Source organism: Sceloporus undulatus, unplaced genomic scaffold (assembly GCF_019175285.1).
Source record: "Sceloporus undulatus isolate JIND9_A2432 ecotype Alabama unplaced genomic scaffold, SceUnd_v1.1 scaffold_13, whole genome shotgun sequence".
NCBI lineage: Eukaryota > Metazoa > Chordata > Lepidosauria > Squamata > Phrynosomatidae > Sceloporus > Sceloporus undulatus.
Genome location: NW_024802935.1, coordinates 803,820 through 816,629, shown reverse-complemented (window position 1 = coordinate 816,629; position 12,810 = coordinate 803,820).

Below are 12,810 nucleotides of genomic sequence, written 5' to 3'. Positions count from 1 at the left end.
TATGAGCTGTTCGCATTCACATCACTATTGTTGAACCCAGCAAAGAGATTATTAGAAGTATGATCTATCAGCTTTTTACGCCAAATATAATTTGGATCCTTAACCAACACAGAAAGTTGATATCCCCTGACTACCAACTGTCATAGTAGGTGTTTTAACATTTCTCAGTCCTAATTTCATCAAGTTTCTTTGAATCCCACCTTCATTTCTTCCTTTCCTTATTTTGTGTCATGTCTTCTGTTTTCTTTGCCAGCTGCCATTCTCACAAGTTCAATGCATTTTTACTAACCAGTACATTTACTTGCACAATTTGCACAACATTTCTTCTTTGACCTATGAGTCTTTTTCAATCATTTAAATTAATGTTAGTTGAATTTTAAAAAGCATGCTTATCTTTGTGTATACTTTATTTCTTGGAAACACCCTGCAAGCCTCACAAACATGCAAATACTGAAGGTGAGAGGCACTATTTCTTATAGGAGTTTCACACCATCAAGTGTGAAAATGCTACTTCCATTCAGGCAGTTGCATCCAATGAAATTTCATCCAATCCCTGCTTATAGTCATTATGCCAAAGATTCTAAAGCACACCACATATGGTTCAAATCAAACATGATATTTAATCACAGTTAGAGGTAGCCATAGTTTGTTGCCTTCAAATTATATTTATTCATCCAATTTTCCGAGTGTAAAGTGTAGGGAAGGAAAACAGAACAAAAATCCTGGGAAAGCATGCTCAGGTCAGTTTACACTAAATGAGCAACTAAAATATTGACCATTTCTTTAATGCTTCAGACAACACCTGAATCATGGTTAGTTGCAGAGTCTGGGGAAAGTACCTTAATGGTTCATGTGTTCCATAATCTTCTATTCAACAGGGTCAGTAATTGTCCAGTTAAGGGATGTGGCCCAAAAGCCAAACAAAAACCCCAAACCCACCCTAAACTTTTCCAAGTCCTAGGGAATGCTTGTTTAAAAGACAACAACGATGATGATGATGATGATGGATGATGACATCAACTTCATAGTTCATTAGATGTTAATGAGAAGAGTTTTAACTATCAGTGATTCAGGGTCTGTCGAAGATTCTAGATATCAATGAAATACAGCTGAATAATGTAGGCTCTTAACAATCGTGTAACTTTTTTTGTAACTGTACTATTGTGATTCAAATGCTTTGTTGGTCCATTTGGAATTGCTCCCAGTGCATTCATCACTGCTGGACTGACAATTATTTTTCCCACTGTGGTTCTGATAACAGATAGGAAGAATTCAAAGAGATAGTTGTGTTATTCTGTGGAATCAGTATATAGAGAGATCTGGTAGCATCTTTGAGAATAACTGAAATAAAGAAATTGGCAGCATGAGCTTTTATAGACCTCAGTCTACTTCCTCAGATGCATTTGGTGGAGTGGAAGCCAGGGACAGACATATATATGCCACTAGAATGTCAACATTGTATATGGAAATGAAGCAGCAAGTCCAGTTTTAACTATGGTCGCTTGTGAACAAAGGCATTGGGAACTAGCCTTTGTGCATGGAGATGAAATGGCAAATCCAGTCTGGCAATGGAACTAGCCTGTGGTGACCGTAATAAATGAGTGTAAGACACCCCCGTGAGGATAAGGTCAGAAATATGTTGAAATGTGTAGTGAGCCAGAAAGCCATTATCTTTGTTCAACCCATTGCTGAGGGACAGAGTTTGTGGATGAACTTCAATTCTATTGTTTCTCTTTCCAATATACCTTTGTAGTTCTTTTGTTCAAGGACTGCTGTTCTGAGGTCTGAGATGTAAAAGTATTTGTACTTTCTGTCATATGGATGGGACCTCTTTGAGGTTGTTGACATGTATGTATGTGCATGTGCATATTTGTCCTGACCAACTGACACTTGGCCCCTCAGGAGGTTAGCAACGTGTGTGGTACATAAACAACGTGAACCAAAATCTTTCCATGTGTAGACAATGATATGGGGAAAAGAAAACTACATGGTATTGAGTTGTAAGAGGACAAGCTAGGCACCATTTTGTCAGAGTAACGCATCATTTATATCATAGGATAGGAAAACATGGCTCTGCAAATACTTTGGTGCAAACTCTCACAAACCTTTACTAGAGAAGTGACCAGTGCAGTGCCATAGAGTTCTGTCCTAGGCCCAGTGCTAGTCAACATCTTTATCAGTGAGTTAGATGAAAGAATAGGGGGCATGCTCATCAAATTTGCAGATGACACCAAATTAAGAGGAATAGCTAATACCCCAGAAGACAGGATCAAAATTCAAAATGACCTTAATAGGTTAGAAAGAGAGGGAGGGAGGGAGCAAAGAGGAAAGAAAGAAAGAAAGAAAGAAAGAAAGAAAGAAAGAAAGATTGTTTTTATGAAGCATTGTAATACCAGCACAGCCTCAACTGGTATCCCATTTCAAATTGTCATTCCAGGCCTTCTTACCTGAAAATGAAATTTGCAGAAGTAAATCTTGCCCACATATGCATAGCATCAACCAATTTCCCATTCTTTCCTACACTGTGCCTCTTCTTCTCCTGCCTATTGACACTTGAAACAGTAATTATGTTTGGGAGGTAAAGGAGCAGAAATAAATTATACAGAGCTATGGTTCATAAAGTGAGATGATAATAGCATTTTTGGGGCAAGAGAACGTTACCCAAAAATGAGTGTTCCATTTTATGATCTCTCTCTTTCCCTCCATTGTTAACGTACTAAAATCCAGCAGGTGCTTTACACTGCAGATGTTTCTCTCTAAAATGTAACAAGTCTATAAAGCATGTTTATAAATAATAAGGTAAGGGCTGGCTATTAGAAGAAGAAATATGAATATCATAAAGTGAAGAGCCATAGAGAAAATTCATTGGGAGGGATGCATTTTGCCTTGGTTGTTATGAATAATCAAATGTGTGTGTTATAATTAATCAAATATATTATGGGAACCTGCACTATATAATTCACTTGCCAGAAACAATTTGGGAAGGGTTATACAAAGAGGATCAGGGTTGGCCTGAACAGCTAGAGTGCTTTGTCTCCATCTCATTGGTCTCCCCAAAAATACACAGTTATTTGCTTTTATGTAAACAGTAATGTTGAGGATCCAGGAATCTCTCAGTTGAAGTCATGAGATTTTCTGATTTGCAGGGAAAATGTCATCATCTGAGCATTACCAAGCTTTCACGTACCCTTTGAGCTTCCTGTAATCTTCACAGAACCAATGTGAAATCGAAGGCTTTCATGGCTGGCATCCATAGTTTTTTGTGGGTTTTTCGGGCTATGTGGCCATGTTCTAGAAGAGTTTCTTCCTTTCCAGGCAAACATTATCTGAAGATGCCATCCACAGATGCTGGTGAAACATCAGGAAGAAACTCTTCTAGAACATGGTCACATAGCCCTCAAAACCCACAAAAAACTATTCACAGAGCCAGTTTGAGGAAGAGTTAGATTTTTCCACTACCAGTTCTGAGCAGATTTTGTTGACATGCAACATATTTGCTGATTCTTTGTTGTGCTTGGACCATTAAGACCTATTAATTTTTATTGGGCTTTCCCACCAGAGTCAACTTGAGCAACATGCTCATCCTTCTCTCTACTCCCAACTGTATAAGAGATGAATCTGAATCCTAACTGGTTCGGCAAGTGTATTGTTTTAAATTGTATTGTATTACACTGTATTATTATGTTATAGGAGGGTTATTTTAAGATAATTTTAATGTTTGATACTTGTATGATTGTATGTGATTTTGTTGTGATCCCACCTTGATACGTAGGGAGAGGCGGGAAATAGAAATAATAAATTATTATTATTATTATTATTATTATTATTATTATTATTATTTTAAAGACTTGCTCCTGGTGGAATTGAAAAGTGCTATGACTGGAGTGTTGATACTGATAATCAAAGGTGCTTGCATTTTTGGACTTTCATTGTTGTTGCTGTGTACCTTAGGGTCATTTCTGACTTATAGCAACACTATCATGGAGCTTTCATAGCAAGATTAATTTCAGGTTTTCCATTACCTGCCTTTGAGGCTGAGAGAGTGCAATTTGCCCAAGCTCATCCAATGAATTTGCATGGCTGAGTAGGGTTTTGAACCCTGGTCTCCATAGTCCTAGTCCAGCACCCAAACCACTACATCAGACTGGCTTTCTTGGGGCACACAGTATCTACATGGGTCATTTACACTGGTTTCCCTTAGTCTCTATGTAGCCTTGTGCAGAAGATGCAGGGCCAAACCCTAATTCAACTATGGACTGTCTTCATGTGTGAAGACCAGTTCTTCATTGAATCTGGCCATCTCTCCTTAAATGAAATTTTAAAAACTTTCCTTTTGCTCCAGATTTTCCAGGAAAACCTGGAGCAGTAGCACCAGGCAGTTGATTATATGCTGTCCTACCCAGCACTACCACCATTGGTGTAAGTCACTCCTTCTGAGGTCTGAAGGAGGTGGCCACACAGATGATCACTGCTGGGTGCTTTATTTTTTTATCTCATAGGACTAACTTGCACCAGTGTCAGTAGTACTAAGTGGCACAGCAGTTACCTTCATCCCTGCAGAATGCCCAGGTAAGGTAGAGAGGGATTCAGAGCAGCTTAAGGGCCAGAATACTCCAGGAGCATCGCAGAGAATTCTGACAAATATAGACCCACCCATGGGCTCTTTTCATTATTTCTCTCATGCTTCAGTCCAACCCAATTTACCATCCCCAATCTCCACTTTTTTACTTTTCTGCAGTAGCTCTAAATGCATGTCAAATCTGATACTGTGCAAAGAACTTAACATCCAGAGAATCTTAAATTCAGCATGTTGCAATCACTTTCTGATCTTTAATGTTTCAAGGGTAGATTTAGCAATGCATTAATAATGTTTGATAAAATTCCACCAAAGGCTTTGGGACATTCAACAGAGCTAAAAAACGTGGTTTAGATTTGAGTTGGGTTTAGATTAGCCTGGAGAAGAGAAGGTGAAGAGGTGATATGAAAGTCTTATTTAAACATTTGAAGGGATGTCATATTGAGGATGGAGCAAGCTTGTTTTCTGCTGCTCCAAAGATAGGATCTGTCTGGAACAATGGATGCAAACTACAAGAAAAGAGATTCCAGCTCAACATTAGGAGGAAGTTCCTGACAGCGAGAACTATTCAACAGTGGAACACACTCTCTTGGAGTGTGGGGGAGTCTCCTTCTTTGAAGGTCTTTAAACAGAGGCTGGATGGCAATCTGTCCAGGGTGCTTTGATTTTGGTTTCTTGCATTGCAGGGGGTTGAACTGGATGGCCCTTGTGGTCCCTTCCAACTTTATGATTCTATGGTGGGTTACAGACCGCCATTCTGGATGCACTCCGTGCGTCCTAGGGTTAGGAAGGGTTGCCCCTCCCTAACCGGCCCTGTTTCCAACACGCGCGGAGCGCGTCCTAAATGACAGCGCCCATCCACATGGGCACTGCCATTTTTACGTCTTGGATGCACAGCGTCCAGACGTGGCACACCGGAAGTGATGCCACAAGTGCGCGCCTCGTGCTTCGCGGCGCCACTTCTGGGGGCCAAAAAGGAATGCCATTTCAGCGCTCCTTTTTTGCTGCGGCTGGAAGCCTTGCGGTCTGGCCGCTGGGGCTTCCCGCTGCAGTTAGTGGCGGCGGCAGCAGACCGCCCGCTTTAGGGCGGTCTGTAACACACCTATGATTCCATGAAAGTGGCATGCTATTTCCTAATTTTAGTGCACCCCTAAATTCATTCTTAAATCTGAAGGCAATCCCATGTAGAACACATTACAGTAATCCAAACAGGATGCAACCAAGGTATGTACCACCTTGGCCAGAGTCAACCACTCCAAGGTTGGGCACAATAGAAGCACTAGCTCTAACTGTTCACAAGCACTCCTAATAATTGCTGAAACCTGAAATTCCTGGTTCAGAGCTGAATCCACGAGTACCTACAAACTGCGAACCTAGATTTTCAAAGGGACTGTAATCTCAGTTGTGTCTATGCTGTTGATAATTTAATTCCATTCTAATATCGATCTTTTGTATGTTATAACTTTATTACAGTGGTGCCTCGGGTTACGAAATTAATTCGTTCCGCCGCGGCGTTCGTAACCCGATTTTTTTCGTAACCCGAAAAAGCCATAGGCGCTAGCGCTGGAAAGCCGCGTTTCGTGCGAAAAAGCGCCGAAAAGCACCAAAATTTTTTTTTCGTAAGTCGAAAAAAAAAACGTAACCCGGAACAGTTTTTTCCTATGGGATTTTTTCGTATCCCGGAAATTTCGTAAGGCGGTGCTTTCGTATCCCGGGGTACCACTGTATATTTTAATATGTAAGCCACTTTGAGCCTCAGTTTTAGGAACAGATGGAGTATAAAAACATAATAAAAACAATCATCATCATCATCTCAGGATCTCCCCCCTCCTCAGTAATGTCTCCAAAGCCCCCTTTTCTTTTCTTTTCTTTAGAACTGAAGTTGCAGTGGTTTGTTGGTTGGTATTATTTTGTTTAATTTATTGTTATTTTAACTAGTTATTGTGGTTTTAAATTAGATATGTTGTTTAATAAGTTTTTAAGAGGGGAGGGAAATATATTGTTTTTATGCTGTATGTTATTTTAATGTTGTAAACCGCCCGGATTGGTTCGTCACAGGGCAGTATATAAATAAAAATTTATTATTATTATTAAATCATCATCATCATCATCATCATCATCATCATCATCATCATCTTACTTTCTTCCCTGGGATTGCAGAAACAGACACTATGCATTCCCCATTGCAAAACAGGGCATTAAGTGGGCACATTGGCAGATACACAATTGGCTGCATAATGCAGTATTCAGCAGAAAGATGGTTTAGATCCATCACCATGTATCAACTCAACTACAGGTTTACACTACATGGGAATGATGCAAGATTTGGTCATTATAGACTGTCCTGCCTATATTAATAAATCGTATAACACCTTTGAGACTAACTGACAAAGGTGCTACAAGATCTCTCTACATACTGATTCTACAGACAAAGATGGCTACATCTTTGAATTCTGCCATGCCTATGACATTCTCAGGGGTTTCTGTTTGGTCTTTTACTGAAGACAAAATATGGAACTCTGCTGGACAGATGATTTTTCAGATCCAGAAGACTAGTTCTTGAGGTGTTAGACTGACCAATCATGCAGACATAATGTCTTCAGTTATGACATTGTAGCATGAAAGGAAAGTTCCTGCAATGACAGGTGAAAATCATTTATTCACTGAGAGCTTCTAAAAGCTGGATTGATATTATCTCTCTTTATTATTTTTTTAAAAAAGCACTCATAATACCATACCATCCTTTTACTGCATCACTAGGTTTGTGGCTCCCATGCCTCTCCCTCCCTAACAGGTGATGTGTCGCTTGTAAACCAAAAATGTCCTGCTGTAATCAAGAACACAGGATAAAATTTAATAACACAGCATGTAATGTCATTCACCTGGGAAATCAGCAATAAACAGATTTGTTGTCTTATGGGGACTCATCAGCCAGAAATGGCAGCGAAGGAAAAAGATCCCAGCTGATCTACAAAGAAAACAAATGTGTGTCAGGATGTTTTATGTGTTTCATTCCCAGTAAATAGATGGATACATACACCAGTAAGGCTTCATTTAGAATTTTGCATCCCAGCTGGGTAATTTAGACAGGAACAGATGTAATGTGTTAAAACTAAAATACTCACAGAACTAGGAAGAGAGGATCTATCATATGACAATAGACCAGAATCTGTTTTTCCAGGAATAAGAATGCTACAGAAAATTGTGAATGCATTGTAGAAATGTACCACCTGATTTCACTTGTTTAGAAGTACATTTCATAGGGTGCAACAGGACTTAGACTGCATGCAACTGGAGTGAGAATAGTTTTACCTGTCTTGTATTAAAGAGAGGGAGGAAAGGAAATAGAAATAATGTGTGTGTACACACACACACACACCACACTCTGGATTTTATGAAAATATATATATCCTTCCCTGTATTATACAATCTCAAGGTAGCATAGATTAAAGTGAGTTTAAACTATATACACCAATAAGAAAAGATTTAAACAAATTAAAACTTTATGAGACAATTTGATAAAATAAGACAGTAAACATCAGTTAGAACTTTTTTTAAATAAAAGTATTTTATATGTGCAGATTTGAATGAAATTCATTTTAAAAATAAAAACCAGTGTTTTGCTTGGCACCAGAATGGCAATTGGACCTCTAAGGAGAGAGTTTTCTGCTACCATAACATCACAGCAGAAAAGGCCCTCTACCACATCCTCCCATAGTGCATTGCCCCAGCTGGTGAAAAAAAGAGGTTTTCAAGCTGTCTGTAGAGGCAGCCCCAGACAGAGAACATTGTTGTTGTGTGCCTTCAAGTCATTGTTGACTTATGGCAGCCCTAAGATGAACCTATCACTGGCGTTTCTTAGCAATATTTGTTTTTTGGGGGGGTCGCCTTTGCCTTCCTCTGAGGCTGAGAGAGTATGACTTTCCCAGGGTCACTGGATGGGTTTCCATGGCCAAGTGAGGATTCAAACCCTGGTCTCCAAAGTTATAGTCCATTGCTCAAACCACTACACCATGCTGGCTCTCACATAAAACATTACAATAGTCTAATCTGAAAATTATCCAGTACAAAATGCCTATTTATTTCTTTAGTGAAGCTCGTGCTATACATTCCAACACTCTTGCAAAGCTCAAAAACTAAATCAGTTTTAAAACATATTAAAGGGGGGGGGTGAGAGAGATCCATGAATTGAACTAAATGCAGAAGATATCAGGGTTTTCTTTTTCTTTTTTTCCTTTTTTTTCTTTTTGGACCTCACATCTCATTCTCTTGTATGCAGCTGCCATTTGCCCATGAATTTAGCAGCAGTGTAAACTTTGCAAAGCATCACAAAATGGCTTTTCAAATTCCATGTCATTTTGCACTTTTAGAACATTATGAAACATGATACATCTCACATCTTACCTAATACAGAAATGCATTATTTCAAAACAGGGCACATTTCACTCATTCTAGGCACCCATTAATTAAAAACAAAAAAAAAAACAAAAAACAAAAATACAGATGTATTTACAACACTCACTTTCCTGCATCCTATGAAGGTACCTTAAGTGAAACTATATCAGAATGTATAGGTTCCTGCATCTAAATTGTCACCATTGGGCACCATGTGAGCTTGAGAACCTGAAATTAATCCCTTCCCTCTTATTGCTCCTTTTTACATTTGCTAGACTTCAAACAGTAAATTATATAAAAGTTATATTGATGCCATTAGTATCAAATCTGATTTTGTTTGAATCTTCATATTCAAACCAATCCTATCATAAATGCACATCGTAGAATCAGGCTATAGAACAAGGATGCAAGGGAGGGGGAGTGGCACCAGTGTCCCACATACAGCTGATCCGAGCTGATCTAAAAAGAAAACAAATGTGCCTCAGGATGTTTAGGGGTTTCATTCCCCCTCAAATCATCCTTGATGACCCCCAAACACTTCTAGTTTCTCAACCCCCCCCCCCCCCCCCGATGTGGCAGTTTTGCTTCTCTCTGCCTTACAACCTCCCCATGCCTCCTAAAACCCCAGATACAAAAATCAGCTGGCAAATGGGTCAAAACTCAAACAGGAAATGCTGACCTGTCACTTCCAGTTCTGGAAAAATTGGATCCATGTGATCTGACATCCTTGCCTGCACATTTGCCCCCTCCAGTTATTCACTTCTTTCTTGCCTCTATGCTATAGGAAGATGGCTAAGTTAAAAGATACCTACTGCTAAGATGAAAGGTAGAAGAAATAATGGCATCAGGACAATGGTATCAATATAATCTTGTCAAGAGCGCTCTGATGACATGCTGGTAGTAACATTATTTTGATCTTTATGGTGATACAGCTGAGTTATGAACTCACTACCATGATGTGAGAAGGCATATTATAAGTTAATATCATTATTATTTTGCATCTAATTCAAGATTTGCTTTCCAGGAAGCAAAATCAAAATAAATGTGTTTTAGTCAAGTACTTCAGGCTACAATGCTCTGGATTTTCCTTTTTGTCTTATAATAGCCGTGAAACATAGAGAATTTCTTTCTTACTTACTTGGTTTTCTTGCCAATGTACAACAGATGTTTTTTCCACAAATTAGTTTATAATTTCTTTCATAATTCAGTCAGAACAACCCTTCAATTTATAGTCAAGAACTAGATTTAGTGCTGCATATAGTTCTTATAATTATGTAACAAAACAGCACTTTGCTAGATGAAACTATGCCCATCAATCACTCCATTTAGTATATGTGCAACTTAATCTCTGTTTCACCAGCTGCACACAGCTCAGGCAAATGCACAAAGGATTTCTTAGTTTACCATAGGGTGAAATGTAAATAATTAGTAAGGTAGATAATAGGTAGGCAGAGAGTTAAAGCAGGCTATTAGGTAGCTAAACAGAGTTGAACTGGCTCACATACAGCAATTACAGACATTGTATACACAAATTCAGTTTTGCAAATGACTTTTTGTCACCTGCTATGCTGATTTGTGAATACTATATATGAAAAGCTTTCCCCTCTTCTGATATGGGTTATAATTCTGAAATGGCTCATTGAAACATATAAAGGATATGTACATTCCACCAGGTTAGTTAGGCAAATAAATTATTCTAAAATTGCTATGACTAGTGAAAACAACCCTCATTGTAGAAATTTATGTCATGTGTAATTCAGAAGAAGAAAACTGACTTTACTAAACAAAACAAAACACACACACAAAACCCCAGCATTCTTTAATGCTTTGCTTTTATGGAGTTTGGGCTGTTCCATACAGCAACTCATCACATTAAAAGACAATGAACTGTCATGTACTCCTTTCTTGGTTTCTCCTGGATTAATTTAACATGCATCAACATGGGTCAAAGATGTAATCCATGAATCAAAGGTCTCATTGGCGCTGTATAGACCGGCGCTTTATGCTGGCCTGCACACGTACTAGGGTTGCTTTGGGGCGTCCTTTCCAGATGCCCCGCAACCCTAGTATGTTGTAATGGTGGCGCCATTTCTACATGTGCGCCGCCATTATGACATCACGGCCGCTCCGCCTCCGAATGGGGCAACGCGGATGTGATGTCTTGGCGCTGCTGAAGGGTGCCTGTGGTGCTCTTTCAGCAGCAGCAGAAGGAGCTCCGAAATGGAGCTCCTTCCTTTGTTTGTGTCGCTGACGCAGCCTTTAGACAGCTGCACCAGAGACACAAAGAAGAAAGAGGCTGAGCACTGGACCTTTCTCCCTTTCCCCACAGCTGTCAGGGTGTCCTTGGGGCATGAAGCCCCAAGGACACCCCTTTCCAGGCCGTGAGGAAGCAGCCTTTTGTCACTTCCCCACGGTCTGGAAAAGCAGCGAATCAGGGCCTCAGGGCTGCTGCTGTGGCAGCTGAGGCCCCGATCCACCAGGGAAAGGGGCAGGTGCAGGCTGCCCCAAAGGGGCAGTCTGTACACCACCAGTGCTAGGTAAGATTTTCACCAAGGGTCCACTGAAGTCTGTTGATTAGTTCTGCTACCATCAACACATCCTAAAGGAAAGCAAGAGTTTTTAATGTTGTTAAGGAATTATTCCTATAAAAAACAGAGGAGGGAGAGTTCATCAACAGATATTTTATGTATGTTAAACATTTGTATTCTACTGCACTGGTAGAGTAACTAAAAGATGAGGGTCCAAAACACACTGTAGAAATAATCCAGTTTGAGACTGCTTTAACTGCCTTGGCTCAATGCTAGGGAATTCTGGGAACCGTAGTTTTGTGAGACAATTAATTTTCTCTGTCAGAGAGCTCTGGTTCCATGATAAACTACAATTCCCAGGATTCCCTAGCACTGAGGTTGGGCAGTTAAAGCAGTATCCAACTGGATTGTTTCTGCAGTGTGGTTTGGACTATATTAACAATTCAAGTGAATTACTGATAAAGCTTGATAAAAGCTTTATAAAAGATAAAATTAAATAGAGGAATTGACTTCTATAAAGGCAAATCCTGAGTCACTTTTAGACTTCTTAGAGTATATCAACAAACATATGAATAGCAGTGATCCAGTATACTTTGTTTAGTATTTTTCAAAAAGCTTTTAAGAACTCCCATAGTAAGATTCCAGGGCATAGCTGACATAAGAAAAAAGAAGAGAGTGCCTTATGGGTAAGCAACTGCTTAAACAGTAACTATTGGCAATGGATATCTCCAAACCAGGTTGGGAGGGTGTCACTGTGGAACTATATACACTTCTCTCATGTGCTACAGCTACAACTTTTATGCAAGAGGGCATACATGACCAAAAAGGCTAGCCCAAACAGCAAGATATGATGGAGACCATTCCCATACTGTCCACTCTAGCTAGAATGAGGAAACTCAACCCAATACATACCATTGCTGACCAACTCATTAATAATGAGACCAGACACAAGAGAACTGGGATATAAAATGGGCAACTTTATTTAACTCAACTTATTTAAACTTATTTCTTCGAGAACTGCAAAAAACCAGGGGGGAGAACCTTGTGTAGGAACAGCTGGCAGATGGTCTGCTCCAAGACCAATTCCCCAGCTTCCAAAGGGCGAAAACACCTGTGCCCCAAGGGCAATCCATACTTTGGGTTGCTCCCCGGCCGGCATCCGGAAGGCCAACCCAAGACTCCCCCACTTAACTCGCCAGACTTAAGTGAGGGTTTAAATCTCAAGCTAGCCCCAAGGCAAGTCTCTTTCCCTTCACGTTTACTCGCAAGACCTAAACGTGATTTCCAGAGACCTAGCTTCACCCTTTAGGA